Here is a 15,573-nt window from a genome sequence, read left to right on the forward strand (position 1 = left end):
AGTCATTATATGGATAGGGCATCGAATTTTGCAGTGGGAGCATAAGAAATGGTTACGACATCAAAGTAGGCAATGTACGTGCATTAAGTTACCATTGTGGGGGGTAGGGCTGAAAAATTACAACACCGGGCCCATTTCAGGGACTCTACTTTGAATTAGAATAATACTTGGCAAAGGCTGCAAGAAAGTTAGGAGGTATGTGTGTTTCTGGTAGTGAATGCAGAATAAGATGAAAAGGAAGAAAGGTAGCAGATGTGGAAACAACCCACTGCCTTGTAAAGAAAATGGGTGTTTGAGTTTCCAGTCCATTACAGACTGTGAGTCAGATTCCGCAGTGGGAGCCTGAGAAACGGGTATCTCATCTAAGGAGTTAAGCAAGTGCACAAAGTACACACACTGTGTGGGAGAAAGGACGCAAGAAAGGACGCAAGTGTGCAAATTACCCCTGCCATTCTCGAGTAATAGTTACCAAGAAGGCTGAATAAAGGGCCTGCACTTTGAATTTGTATTAGAAGAAGGATAATTGATAACGGCAGCCACGAAAGGCAGCAAGTAGTTGTGTATGTGTAGATGATGTGTTGATTGAGTGGTGGATGAATAATGTAAAAAATATGAAAGGCTGAAAGTGTCCAAATTACCCACTGCCATTCATGGGTAGTAGTTAGCAAGAAGGCTCAATAAAAGCCCTGTACTTTGAATTACAATAACAAACAGAAGATTTGATAACCATAGACTATACTGGCTGTTTTTTAATATTGTTAGACTTTTAAGATTTTGTTTATACATGAACGGCAGGAAGTGCACAAATTACCCACTGCCATTCACGAGTAATAGTTACCAAGAAGGCTCAATATAGGGCCTGCACTTTGAATTTGTATTACAAGAAGGACAATTGACAACCCCAGCCAAGAAAGGCAGCAAGTGTGCAAATTTCCCACTGCTTGCGGCCGGGGTAGTAGGTACAACAAAAAGGCTTGATAAAGGGTCAAAAGTTTGAATCATAATATCAAATTCAAGAATAATTGATAACCCCAGCCAAGAAAGGCAGCAAGTGTGCACATTTTCAACTGTCTTCGGACAGGGTAGTTTTTACAACAAAAAAGCTTGCTCCTGTTTTTTGTTTTTGATGAGGTTGATATAGTGCTGATATTGTGTTTGCATAACACAAAAGGTCATCACAATAAATGCATAGAAATTTAAGCTTACGAAACTCAAGATCAATATGCGAGTATGGACTGCTTACTAAAGAGGGAGTGGCAGCTGTTGATTTGCTTGGTGCAGCAGCAAGTGGTTTTCCTGCAATCTCTGTGTTGCTTGGCGTGCAAGTATATGTGTTTTGTACTATAACTGATGTGCCAAAGGAGTATTTTTGGATTGATCACACCTTGAAAGAGATGTTTGGCAAATTTTAGAGGTTACTATTGGTTGGTGTGTTTCAGTTAGTATGTGTTTGGACTTCGCTTGAATGTTTCAGGGACGCATTAGGGATTCCATAATACAGAAATACTTTGTACTTAGTGACATCCAATTCTATTTTATGAAGAACGGTTGAATTCTACATCCACCTCTACGACTAGTGGGAGGGTAGTATTTCAAAGTGTTTGACAGGTTACACTGCATGTTTCTATGTAGCTAAAGAAAAGTTAGCTTGGTTATGTATGGGCCTGTTCTCACACAAAACTCAGCAATCAGCATTCAGGATTGTAAAGGCTTACCATAGGAGTGACTGATGAGTTTACATATGTCAGTTTACAAAAGAGAAAACAAGTACAATTGTTTTACATAAGAGATATACAGACCTGAAAGACTAGGCATGTAAATTCATTAAATCTTTTTTGAAGGTTTGGAAGAAAGAAGTGAAAGGGTGTCTTGAAGCAATACTCTCCAGCATAAAAAGTGCATAAGTATTTGGACACTCCTGCAGTCTATTCTTGTGTCCAAATTATCTTAAAAGTAATGTTGAGACACACTTTTTCTCACCTGTTATGATTTGCACAATGTGCTTAGAGTTGGAGTAGAGTTCGTCTAACATTCCTACTTAATTTTCTTTTTGAAATTGAGTAAATATTTTGTTTATCTGTTGAAATATACATTTAAATCTTCATCTTTGAAGGTGAAGAAGCAACACCGCTCATCTACACATTATTGTTGACTACAAAGTAGTGGTAATTCCACCATCACCAAGGTAGATATCTGACAATAGAATGAATTATATTTTGATACCACTATTCCATAGTCCTAATTCAAAAGGTGTGTTTAGACTCAACAAAATTAATACATTTTTTACATATACAGGCAGTAAAAGGTAAGTATGATTTACAATTGCTTTTGTGAATTGAAGGTTCAGTCATCTGCTGCATTCAAAATATTGGGTCTGTTGAGAAGAAAATGAAAAGTTTGTGGTAACGAATATTGCATTGTTTAAAGGTGAATAGCATTTTGAAATGAAAACTTTATATGTATTTACATGGTAAACATAGTTCCAGGGTCAGAATGGCCTTTTGAGTCTGGGCAAACCCACTAACTTCCATGTTTTATGCGTTTTTAAGAACTCTTCTCTAATCTTTTGTTATAGTGAAGAATATTGGAAATTTCTTCCCGACAATGGCAGACATCAACCTTCTTCCTGAGTTGGGAAAAAAGGTGTTGAAGGAAAAGTGAATCTGTAAACATTCAGATTTTCACATGAGCAAATCTACACATGCAAATTTGCTCATGTTAAAATGTAGTTCACAAATATTTTCTAGGAGTACTATTTCTTGTCCTACTTGTGGACATTTTTCGTAATTCACAAGAGCTGTATAGCTGCACTTAATGCTAGGATATATTACATGGGTGCACTTTTGAGACTTTCTTGAATAATTGGGCCCCTAATTTGGTCTGGCATTAACAGTGACCTTTTGCGTTTATTACATCTCTCTCTCTCTCTCTCTCTGTTGCCTCCACTCTTATCCACTCTGCTCTCTCTCTCCTGTCTCTCTCTCTCTCTCTGTCTCTACCTTTGTATTGGATGGCTTCACTGTGAGTCACAACCCAATTTTTTCCCAACCCGATTGTTACGAGTTGAAGAATCACTTGGAAATTCAATTTCACTTGAAATCACGCCGAGGTGACTGCCGTTCAACATTATATATTCAGTTCCACCATAAGCACATATTGACTTCTTGCCATCTGCGTTTTCTATCCTACATATTCGCCAGAAGGGTTGAATTTAATACATCCAGGGGGTCTTTTTACCAGCAATGAATTGTTTGGTCCTGATGATGGTCTTCTCGATGACAGCAATATAGACCGAAACATCGACAACCTCATCATCTCCACCATTGTTTCTTTGGAACACACCTACAACCACTGTTGATTAATTATTCTGGTTGTTTGTTGCAACTTTCCGGAGTTGATGTCCAGTTCTGAACTGATGTGTTTAAATTGCCCATACCTCTGTTCATAACTTTTTTGCTCCAATTAATTTGTACTTGTCTCTCAGACACTTTTGTGTGAATTATCTTTCCTTTAAACTTATAAACATTTTCTTTGAATACAGGTTCTCTCTCTCCGTGTATCTTTTGATTCTCTTCCTTCCAGAGATTAATTCCATCAGTTTAGATTGTTCCCTTCATGTGATATCATATTGATACTTTGGAGTGCGATAACTTCCATACGACTCCTAACTAAGTGCATTTTTTTTTTTAAATTAAGTCCCTTGTAGCATTTCCTTGACCTCAAAGATAAACTGCCCAAGCCAACAAGGGTAAATTGGGTTCCCCTGCCTGTTCAACATCACTGTGAGTCACAGCATTATGCTGTTTCACAAGGAGCATATCAGCAAACAAAGTAGTTCTGTTCAGTGCCAGTAACTACTGTGGAAGTTTGTGCTTTTTAAAGCCAAAAATATTTTTTGCTTTTGCCAAACTTTGTTATAATAGTGAGGGCGCAGCAGCTTACATGCCAATAACGTTTTACAAACATGATGTGAAAACGAGTCACACAATGACAAAAGTAAAAAGGTGACAATCAATTTCAGACCTCCTTTGTTTGCCAATGCTTGTTGAATTTTGTTTCCCATAATCTTATTGAAAGTAGTTACAGAGATTTTCCATAATGAATATTTTTGGGAAATACTAGCATGGATTAACACGTTATTAAATGATGCTGCAAAAAATAGTAACAGAAATTTTATAGTAGTTTAGCAAAATGTTTTTTGTCCTGCTTTCTCTTTTTTATGAACATTTTATTTTGAAAGCAAAGTATTATCAAACTTGCTTTTAAGCTTCTGCAATTATTTGCGTCAAATCGCAGAGTATTCTTGGAGCAGTATAAATAGCCTCATAGTGCTAAACTTTGGAAGTGTGTGTACACTTTTTTTACTACAGAAGCTGTCAGTAGTGCAGTCTGAGTTTACAACATTTATTTGGAAGAGTCACTCTAACTAATAATAATGACTGCATCAATGTTGTACAAGTTTGAAGGTCTTTAACATATGGACACAAATATTAACTCGGCAGCAGACATTTCTGAAAAGCATACGTGGGTCAGGCGTGTTTCAGAGCTGCACGCTTTTGTATACTGGAGCCACTGACAGTTGTGAACTCAGAGGTTACAACATTTACTTAGAGTGCGCGCCCGAGTAATAAATGCATTCAATTAATGAACCATAAATACAGGTTTGAACAGCATTAACATATGGGCAAACATATTACGTTAACTACAGACAGTGCCCTTCTCTGACCCATTATGTGGCACAGCTAACTCTCAGCCATAGGGTTTGTGCTGGTGGGAGTTGGGCCTACTTGTGCCCAGGACACAATACACATGAAAACATGTTGCCCTTGACCTCAAACAATATGCTGTGCGTCGGGCTATAGGAATTACACATCCTTGACGGTGCATAGTCAGCTTTCAAATATAGTGCACGCAACTCAGAAAAGATTCTTACCATAAAGTTTTCTGTATAAGTTGCTGAAGCTTTTTGGTTGCAGACACCACAATACTTTTCAATAGACTGTAAATGTGAAAAAGATGTATATTAGGGAGTCATAATAGCAATGCTAACCATTGAAAATGTAATTTGCAAAATAAATGTTATCCTTGAAAACCCTCTCTGGTATTTACAAGTATTTTAAAGAAGTTGGATCAAGCAAAAAAACGGTTGCAAACGGGCAGATTCTCAGAATCTTTCCATTCGTGACTGGTATTTTTGCATTTGGGATGCATTATCCCAAATGCAAAAATCGCAATTAAGGAATCTCTAAATTGAGATTCCTTAAATTGCGATTGCATTTAAGCAGCCACGGCTCGTGCAGGGTGTTACGCTGGGTGGTGACGTCAGGCAGAGGAGGGACAGGGTTGGGGTTGTAAAATGCAGGATATGGACGATGTCAGGCAAGTACCAAAAAAATAAATAAAACGAATTTCGTTACTCGCGCTGCATCGCCAAATGTGATGCAGCGCAGGCAATGAAATTTGTTTTATAGCGGAGAATTAAGATATACCGCTAAGATACCACCATACCCTTCACGTGTATGAGGGTCTTTTAAATTTGGGACACACCCCCGTTCATGTTTTATAGCGAAGTTGATGGGTTTGGACTTCTTGAAAAAATTGCATGCTACTATTTATTGTTCCCCAGAAGGTGTTTATATGACAATGGGTCCAAATTTGAGTACCAGACAGTGCCTGTCTCTACCTCCTCCTTCTGAATTTTTTGACATATCATTCACTTAATGGGCAATGGGTGATACAGATGTGGGACTGCTGCATATACAGCCGGTTTTTATTCAGGTTAAAGATAATGATGTTTTGCCTTGTATTCCTCAGTGTAAAATACCCCAGGTGGGAGAACGGGCTCTTCTACAAATTATTCAAGATTTGATCAAGAAAGGAGTAGTTGAGGAGACTTCAGCAAATATTTGTAATAGTCCCATTTTCCCGATTCTTAAACGGACACCCTCAGGTTACCCTGATGATCATGAAGATGTTTACCAGTTTGTGATTGACTTGTGCGAAGTTAATAAAATAGTGGTTCCTCAGTTTCCAGTGGTTCCAGATATTATTACACTTTTGACAATGATTCCTTCCACTGCTAAATTCTTTTATGTCATTGATTTGAAAAACACGTTCTTCAGTATTCCTATTCATCCAGATAGCAGATATCTGTTTGGGTTCACTCTAGCTGGTAGGAGCTCCAGGTTCTGTTAAGCTCCTCAGGGCTTTACAGAGAGTACAGGCATCAATATCCAGACATTAAAAAGTCAGCTGGATTCCCATTTTGCTTCCTGTAGGTAATGTATTGGCACAGTATGTTGATGACCTCCTTATAGCTTCTCATACCGAACAAGGTTGCAAAGGTAGCACTGTTCAATTATTGTTACATTTGGCTCATCATGGACATAAGGTTTATCTTTCTAAATTTCAGTATTGTCGATAGGTGGTCACCTACTTAGGTCACCTATTGTTAAATGAGGGTAGGAGATTGACCCCTGAGCATATCAGTACCGTTGTTAAAATACCCGTTCCACAAACTCAGAAAGATGTGCGCGCTTTTATAGGTATCACTTCCTACTGTCGGTAGTGGATACCTGATTATTCCCTACTAATCAAGCCCTTGCTTGCACTAACAACGAAAGAAGTGCATGAGCCTTTGCCTTGGACGTCTAAATGTCAGCAGTCTTTTGAGCAATTGAAAACTGCACTTTGTTTGGCTCCAGTACTTGGCACTCCTAATTACAACAAACCGTTTGTCTTGTACGTCCATGAGATGGCAGGTTGTGCTCTTTCTATCCTAACACAAAAATTTGGAGTTAAGCAACAGCTGTTTGCTTATTTTTCTGCTGTTCTTGATCCAGTTGTGAGGTGTCTAAAGGCGGTCGTAGTCACAGCCGTGGCCACTTCAATCAGACAATGCTTACTGACCTCACAGTCATGGTACCCCATGCTGTGGATACACTTCTGAATAAGAAAAAGACACAGTACCTCACCAGTGCACGTCTTACAGGCTATGAATTAACATTGTTTGCTAAACATATTAGGATCAGAAGATGGGCTACTCTGAATACAGCCACGTTAGTACCCTTTCCTTTCGAGGGTGATGAAGTTGGCAAGCATGATTGTATCTTACAGACGGAGGAAGAGACAAAAAGATGGGTAGACTTGACTGATGTTCCCTTATCTGACCCACAAGGGGAACTATATGTTGATGGCTCTTGTTTCAAATTACCAGACGGCACTACAACTACAGCGTATGCTATTGCCACACTGCATACAGTAGTAGAGACATCACAGGTCCTTTATCAGTCAGCTCAAGCTGCTGAGCTTGCTTGCGTGCTGCCCTTATTCGAGCTTGTGAACTGAGTGAGGGATTGGTTGTCAAAATCTATACTAACAGCCAATATGCTTTGGGGTCGCGCATAATTTTGGGCGACTCTGGGCTGAGAGAGAGTTTCTTCCTTTGCATGGCACATAAATTCAGCATGGACACTTCATATTAAGGTTTTGGTCTGCTTTGATACTCCCCAAGAAACTGGCCATAGTGAAATGTAGTGCCCATCAGAAGGTCACTGATATTTTAGGTAGGGGAAATCCTTTGGCAGATCAGACAGCTAAGGAAACAGCCTGGACAAAGATGAAGAGAATCGTTCTAGCAGGTCTGGCTAGGTGGGTGCCTAAGATTGTCATGTTCAAGGACACCCTTGAGAATGTACAAGAGATACAAAACAAAACCACAGTAGAAGCATTATCATGTGTGGCAGGAAAGTACAGCACAAATGAACAATGAGGTATTTTAGATTGATAAGTCAGGGAAGCAGAGATGGATGTTGCCCAATGCATATGTTCTCCCTGCAGTCACTAATATGGCCCAGCTCATATTAGTGCTAAGGGTATTTGCAAGTTGTTAGACCCTGTATGGCAGAATGATAATATTCCTAAAACAACTTCACTTTTAGTGAAGTACTGTAAGGTGTGCATAATGCAAAATTCTGGAAAGGGTACCCCTACACCGCCTGGTAACTTTGCACTACCTACTTTTCCTTTTCAGGTTCTTCAAATGGATTACATTGTGTTAGAGAGATGCAATAATTTGAAGTATGTTTTGGTGGTTGTATGTGTATTTAGTAAATGGGTGGAAGCTTATCTCACTAAAGACAATACCGCCATTACGACTGCAAAGGTACTCCTGCAGGAGTTCTTTCCTCTTTTCAGCTTGCCACATTTGTTCTGGAGTGATAACGGAAGTCATTTTAATGCAAAAGTGATTCAATAGATTTGAGATGGTTTACACATTAAGCAAAAGTTCCATGCTGCCAATCATCCACAGTCAGCAGGTTTGGTTGAGAAGTACAATGGTGCTCTCAATCTCAAACTGGCGAAAATTCAGGAGACCACTGGGTTAAAGTGTCCAAATCCTTTACCGTTAGCTCTTTTGTCACCCTGCACAATATTCCATTCTAGGACAGGATTGTCACCGTTTGAGGTCGTGTTTGGACGCCCAGCAAATTTCTAGTGCGGCCTGCGACTGCTGCGGTTTTCCGATATTGAGTATCCATTGTTCGTTGACTATCTTGGCCAGTTATCTGAAAGTTTATGATCTTTTCACCAACAAGTCCAGGATTCCCTGCCTCCTATGCCAGAGGGACCCGACCATGAGATTCAGCCTGGCGACTTCATCTTAATCAGACATTTTCAGCAGAAAAAACATTTGGAGCCACGTTGGAGGGGGCCGGAGCAGGTCTTACTAGCAACTCGCACCGCTATAAAAGTAGCTGGCCATAAGAACTGGATTAATGCGACTCATTGTCGCAAGATTCCTTTACCCCTGCCCTACGACCGGAGGGTGAAGGATGGAACACTGAGTGTCAAACGGTACCTCGGTTTGTCCCCTTTAGCGATGCCAAACTGAGGTGGACGCAAACGGTAAAGGAAATTTATAATGCACTGAATGCAGCAGTGCCTCCTAAAATATGAGCTAATCAGGAGCCCCTATTTGTTGACCCCTCTGTGCCTGGAGCCACTAGGTACAATTTGCGCCCTCAACTGAGGGACGGTACATCAAAAGAGAAGAAAGATTAGTCAGGGATGGACAGTGTACATCAGGGTGTACTTTGCTATAGAACCAACTGAGTTAGTTTAGTGTGATGATAGTTTTGTGCATTGATTGAACATTGGACAGTATAGATTGAACTATCCCTTGGGGGTATACTATCCTGGTCGACGTGGGATAGAAGCTTAGGACAGAGAAAGCTCCGACACTGGTGCTGAAGAGCGCCAACGTATTGATGGAAAATAGGAGCCTGTACCTGTGAGGCTCTGATGAACACTGGGAAATTGTGTTTTCTTTGTACTCTGATTTCCTCATTTCATGCCTATTGAACCCAGACTCCGCCCCCGGCATTGGCGCGCCTGAAGTACCTGTCCGCGTGTAGTCTGCTGTGATGGCGCTGTGGAGGATTTCTGTGCGATGCTTCTCTTGCTGAAAAACATTTTCCCTCTCAAAAGCTTCTGCCGGTGAGGGAATCGAGCGGTGAATCCGGCGGCACTTTCAGCGGCATTTTCAGTGGCATTTTGTGAGAGCAGAGAAGCGTGGCTGAACGGGGGAGTGCGTTGGCTTAGAGGGAGTACAGAGAGTAGCTAGTTATTCGCCTCCCTCGGTGGCCTCGTCTTAGGCAGCAGCAGCAGCAGATATGCTGGGAGGAGATAGACTGAAGAGCGAGTGACCTAAGGAGCTAAAGGAGCGCTAAATCATCCTGGAAAATAGTAAAAGTGGCAAAAGGAGGGAAGTTAACAAGGTGAGGAGGAACTGAATGGGACTTGGCTGGATTTGGATTTTTGGCGACTAATTAGACAGCGCGTGCAGGAAGGTGCCTTCTGTGGTGGTAGGGAGGGACAGTACTCCAGTACTCCATACTTGTTGAATGGTACAGCTGTGAGCCTCCAGTATAATTGTGACTTACAAGAGGGGAAGAGTGCCTCAGCATTTAGAGAAAGTATCTGTGCCCTCTGTTAATGCTATAAGAAACTCTCTTGCAAAATCCTTCAATTCACATCTCTGAGAGCTGAGAGAGAGACTTGTCGTGCAGCGATATCCGTGGAGAAGTCTAGGCATCTGGACAGACGGAGTAGTTGAAATTGACCAGAAGTGAATACTGGGTGCCGCTCACAGCAGCTGCTTTGGGACACTGCCACAGAACTGGACAGGAGAAAGGGAGCCAACGGGACCCCCTTACCCAGGAGCCCCCGCAGTGAACACCAATGTGGTCCTCCCCCTCTTACTGACAGCCTATATTGTTGGTCACGCCAATCGCTACGTGAAGCACGGGCCAAGGACAGGCCCGTTTGAGCCCGTTCGAGGCCGGTTCAGGCTGGGCTGGCTAACCCTCTGACAACTTCTCTGGGACACTGGGCCATTTGACATCTAAGAGTAAGACCAAAAGCTTGGACCAAAGATTTGTAAACCTGTCAACCGTTGCAGATGGTTGCATTTTCAGCCATGGCAAGTGGTGTCATAAAGGAAAGGAAAGGGCCTAAGGAAAGGGGGGGTTCCATGGGAACACTGGATTACTTTATCACAAGAGCCTCTAATGTGATTTCCCAAGAGATTGCGGTAACAGAACAATGGCTATCACTTGGTCTGGGGCCAGTGAAGTGCCCAATGGAGGAGGGACAGTTGGGGGATTCCCTACCTTCCCAGGTCACTATCACCACTATCGATGATCCACTGCTGCTGGGCAACGCCACGTCGACTACGGTGGGGGACTCTGTGACAGAAAATAAGTCACTCGACCAGTCATCCAGTGCAATAACTAGGTCTAAGACTGCCCCCCACAAGTGCAGAAAGGAACCACCTAAGGAAAAACAAGGCCCTAAAAACAAGAAGAGGGTAGGGGCCAACAAAAGGAAAACTGCTCCATCAGAGTCCGGACAACAAGGCTGGCAGTACAGGGTCAGAAAACCGTGGAACAAAATGCGGAGTCTGAGACTGTGACATCTTTATCGTCTCCGATTACCCCTGACACTCCTGTGGTCCCTGTGGTTACCCTGAACAGTGCTTTTTGGGAGAAAGTGGGGACCGTCATTGCTGATTGCTTAATGCCCCTAATGAATAGAACTTCAGCCATTGAAGCAAACTTATTAACGCTCACTAATGCCCTAGACCAGATCTCTGGTGTCCTAACAAGTTTTAGTAATGCCAATATTGAGCACTTATCTCCACCCCTCCCCCCCCCCCGCCCCCCCCCCCCGGTGCCAACCTCATAAGCGGAGCAAGGTTGTGGCCAGATCATCAAAGGGTCCATTTGGCTGGGAGCCTGCAACCGGCTAAACCTGGGCCTGCTACGAACAGGCCAGGCCGGTGGGACCTTGGGGCTGGGAGCTTTCAACTGGCTAAACCTGGGCCAGTTATGAATGAGACAGACAGGCACTCCCAAAGTAAGGATAAACCTAGAAACAATCAGAATGTTGTCCTAAATCCCCAATGTACCACACAACCATCAAGTATGCAAATTGATCTACCTTCAGAATGCAGCCCTTTTGTTGTAGTTCTAGCAGGGGTACCACTGTTGACGAATGGTATTGAAGAGACACATACCTCACTAAAGAATAAAGTCACTGATTGGCTTAATAAAAATAGACCATTACGCCGAACGTAACAAGTGAAATCTTGCTTGTCCGAAGGGTATCATGGGTGGGCCACAGAACCAAGGATTACAGGGGAGAATGTGTCCTAATTAACTTTAGGGACACACAGACAGTGTCCCATATATGTCAATGGACACAGCCTACACCCGCGTCAGCCATTCAGTCTTTCCCCCTCTGGTATTTCTATCCCCCGGCCCTAGCGCGCCTCAATACTGGTAGAGATCCAGCATGGAACTTAGCAGGCCCCTCAGCAAGGAAAGGTACACGCCAGGGAAGGCCCAGAGAATCCTAGCTAACCTAGGCCACTTGTCTAAACAATAGATTTAGTTGCCTAGAAATGGTGGATTGACTGAGTCCGAGTCAACCGGACAATAGTACTGGGGGCACAAATGAGGCAGATTCTGAGGCAGAGTCAGAAGAGGGGGTTGATTGTGGTAGACGGACACAGGAAGAAACAGGGGATAGCAAGGGCGGAAGCCGTGAGGCTGTTACATCAACTTTAGTTGCTGAAGTGACTGCCCACCCCCTGGGGATCATGTAGCCGACCCTATTGGGGAGGGCAAGCGCATGTCTAGTCCTATGGGTGAAGCAGGCCCGTTTGAGTAGGCAAACGTGGAGCAAAATAAGAAAAGAGTTATGGGCTCAAATGGAGAGGTAATAAAATTATTGTCCTGGAATCTGGCAAATCTATCCAATAAACGTTCTTGTCCGGAATGGGGATCCTTCGTGGATGAAAATTATGTGTGCCTGTTTCAGGAGACCTGGGCGCGCACGGAGCAATTCAGGGTGGGATTTGCCTCTTTTTAAGTCCCGGCACTGTGGGGAGGGAGAGGTCGTCCCTCTGGAGGTCTCACAATCTGTGTAGGATCTCACCTGAGGTGTAAAGCTACAGTTCTCATTACTCACTCCAGAGATATCCAATGTGTAGTTCTTGCCTGGCCAAATGCCTATAAGCTAGCATTGATTAATGTCTACTCACGTCCGGTTAGCATAGGCAGAGAGTCCAGCACTATCAATGATCTCTGCACCTTCATTTCAACTATCCCGAATGATTTTCATATATTGGTAAGGGCGCTTTGAACTGCCATTTTGACCCCCTAGAGGGTCTCAACGAAGGTGCTTTAATGGCAGAGGATGACCATTGGTCAATTCCCATGACCCAGGCCCCGCCTGCCAGGGCATGGCCCCCATTAGCCGTATAAGTCACGGCACTAACTATCACTCACTCCCTACATGCATGTAATGGCCGTACTCCCTCGGACATACCAGCCAAAGGCACTCATAATAAACCGGGACAAATGTTGCATCTTGATTACATCCTGCTGGAAACTAGGCTCTGCCAATGGTAATTGATCATACTGTGATGACTAGAGTGGAAAGCGACCATAACGCCTTAATTTTAGTAATGGGCCTGCCCAAATTTGGTAGGAATGGAGCGCCCTTGATGAGTGATGGTGATAATAATAATAATAATAATAATCTTACCATGACCAGCAACAGGCACAGAGTTAGATGGTCTAGTTTTAAGGAAAAATCAGAACAGATAGCGAAATTTTATAATTTGGCATATCCCTTTCTGTCTGAGGTTGCAGTCCTAGTTGACCTACCATCTTCCATGGACTCTCTAGCACAGCTACAGGTTCTCCACGGGGATCTGGTAACTAGTCAAGCTGAGGTACTGAATCCCAGGGTGTCCAAGAAGGGTAAAAGGGTCCCTTGCTCTTCCTGGTACAATAAGGCGTGCAGGAGGGCTATATCAGGGCTAGTGTTGGCCCTTAAAGTTAACAATAGAACAGTAATAAAAAATAGGAGGGCGCATTACAAAAGGCTAACTAAGTGCGCGAAGGAAGAGTGGGACCAGGAAAAGTGGACTAGATTATTCTCTGCTCTAAAAACCAAAGATTACAAAACATTTTGGTCCATAATTATTACTGGCACAGGTCAACCGAAAACAGCTGGAGAACTCAACATAGCGCCCGAAGTTTGGGAAGGACATTTTTGGGCTCTGTATTCGAGCGAGGTTCCCCCTGATGAATCTGCTGACCCATTTACCCTTGGCCCGCACACCATTCAGCCAGAGGAGTGTGAGGTAACGGTGGCCGAGGTGTGTATTGCTATCAGCAAACTTGCCTCAAATAAAGCACCCGGCCTGGATAAACTGCCGGGCGACCTCTTAAGCATTAGCCGAAAGTCTGGGGTCCCTATCTCCGGACTGTATTTAATGCAATTCTAAGAGGTATGGCTCTCCCCAATACTTGGATGGGAGCAGAGATAGTCCCTATCTTTAAAAAGGGTTCACCTCTGCTCCCATCCAACTACAGACCTATAAGTCTCATCGACGTCCCTCAGAAGATCTTTGAGAGACTTGTCTTGGAACGGATACAGGACTGGATGGAGGAGCCGGCAATACTCGGCCCTTATCAGGCAGGGTTTAGGAAGAACAACCTCCACCGTGGATCACATTTTTCGGCTAGTGCTATTGCACTGGAAAACGGTGTGTATAGAGGGTGGCAGCCTCCATATGGTGTTCGTTGATCTTCGCTCTGCCTTTGATCTTGTACCCAGGGGTAAACTCTGGAGTGTCCTTTTCGAGCTGGGTATCCCCATCCATCTCCTTTCAGTCCTGATGAGGCTACATGAGGCCAATTTTGCCCAAGTTCGATGCAGGAAGAGTGGCGATTCCCCGTTGACTGGCGGGTAAGGCAGGGCTGTGTGCTCGTACCAACCCTGTTTTGCCTCTATGTCAACGGGGTAATCGCGCACCTAAATGGAGTGCAGAACAATGAGGCACCCAAGCTAGCAGGGAGTAGGGTACCGGCGATAATGTTCGCCGATGATACCCTCTTGCTTTCCAGATCACCAATGGGCAATTTAGCGAACTTTGGATGGTTTTGTAGAATTTTGTACTGCTCGGGGATTGGAGATCAATTCACTCAAAACTAAATTCATGATCTTCAACCTGCCTAGAACTACAAGACCCAACCCCATTCTAGGCCAAACAAGACTGGAAAGGGTAAGTACTTTTGTTTACCTTGGGGTCACGATTAATGAGAGCTTGTCGTGGGGCCCCCAGCAAATAAATCTCAATTAAAACATGCTCAAATATCGGGTGGGATTCTTAGACTATCCAATGTGTCAATGATCAAACCTCTTGGCCCACCTCTGGAGGTCTACAAATCACAAGCCAGGGGTGCAAGCATGTATGATGGTGAGCTATGGGGTCATTATAACACAACCCAAATCACAAGGGTTGAGAACAACTTTCTAAGGCACCTGCTAGCCATTCTTCCCAGTACCCCACTCCTCCCATTAAGACTTGATATGGGGATCACACCAATTGACGGGGAGATAGCCTTAAAACCATTAAGGTATTGGCGCCGGCTCTGGGTCACGCCGGAGCTGCTTAATTACAGGCAGGAGCTCAGAGAAATACTTATCTGTAGGAGGGCATGCAAAATCCCCTGGCTCATCCATATTAAGAAGGAATTCACCAGGCTGGGACTTCCTGTCCTATGGTCGGATCCGGAGCAGGGATGTAAAGAGATTTCGTCCGTCATGCTCACGAAGGTATATCGTGCTGAGAACATGAATAAGGCCCTGTGTAATCCCAAAATTGGCTCTAGAATTGCTACCTTTTTTGTGGTTAAAGATTCATATTGTTATGAACGCTTTTTAGATATAATCTACCCTGTTGTAGCCAGAAAACTGTATGTGCAATGGAGGTATGAAGTATTACCTTTACGTACCTTCACATGTAACTGGACAATGTCCGCTATGAAAAATTGCCCTCTGTGTGAATGTAACAGCAACACTATGAGTCCCAGAGCGTTTAGCGTTTAGCCCAGATTGCGGGGCCGTGGAGGTCGCACGGAGTTTGAATTGAATGCCGGAGTGGGAAGAATTTTTTTTTTTTACCAAGTATATTGTGGTACACTCACCGGCTTG

This window comes from Lissotriton vulgaris, chromosome 8, assembly GCF_964263255.1.
Source record: "Lissotriton vulgaris chromosome 8, aLisVul1.2, whole genome shotgun sequence".
In the NCBI taxonomy this organism is placed as follows: domain Eukaryota; kingdom Metazoa; phylum Chordata; class Amphibia; order Caudata; family Salamandridae; genus Lissotriton; species Lissotriton vulgaris.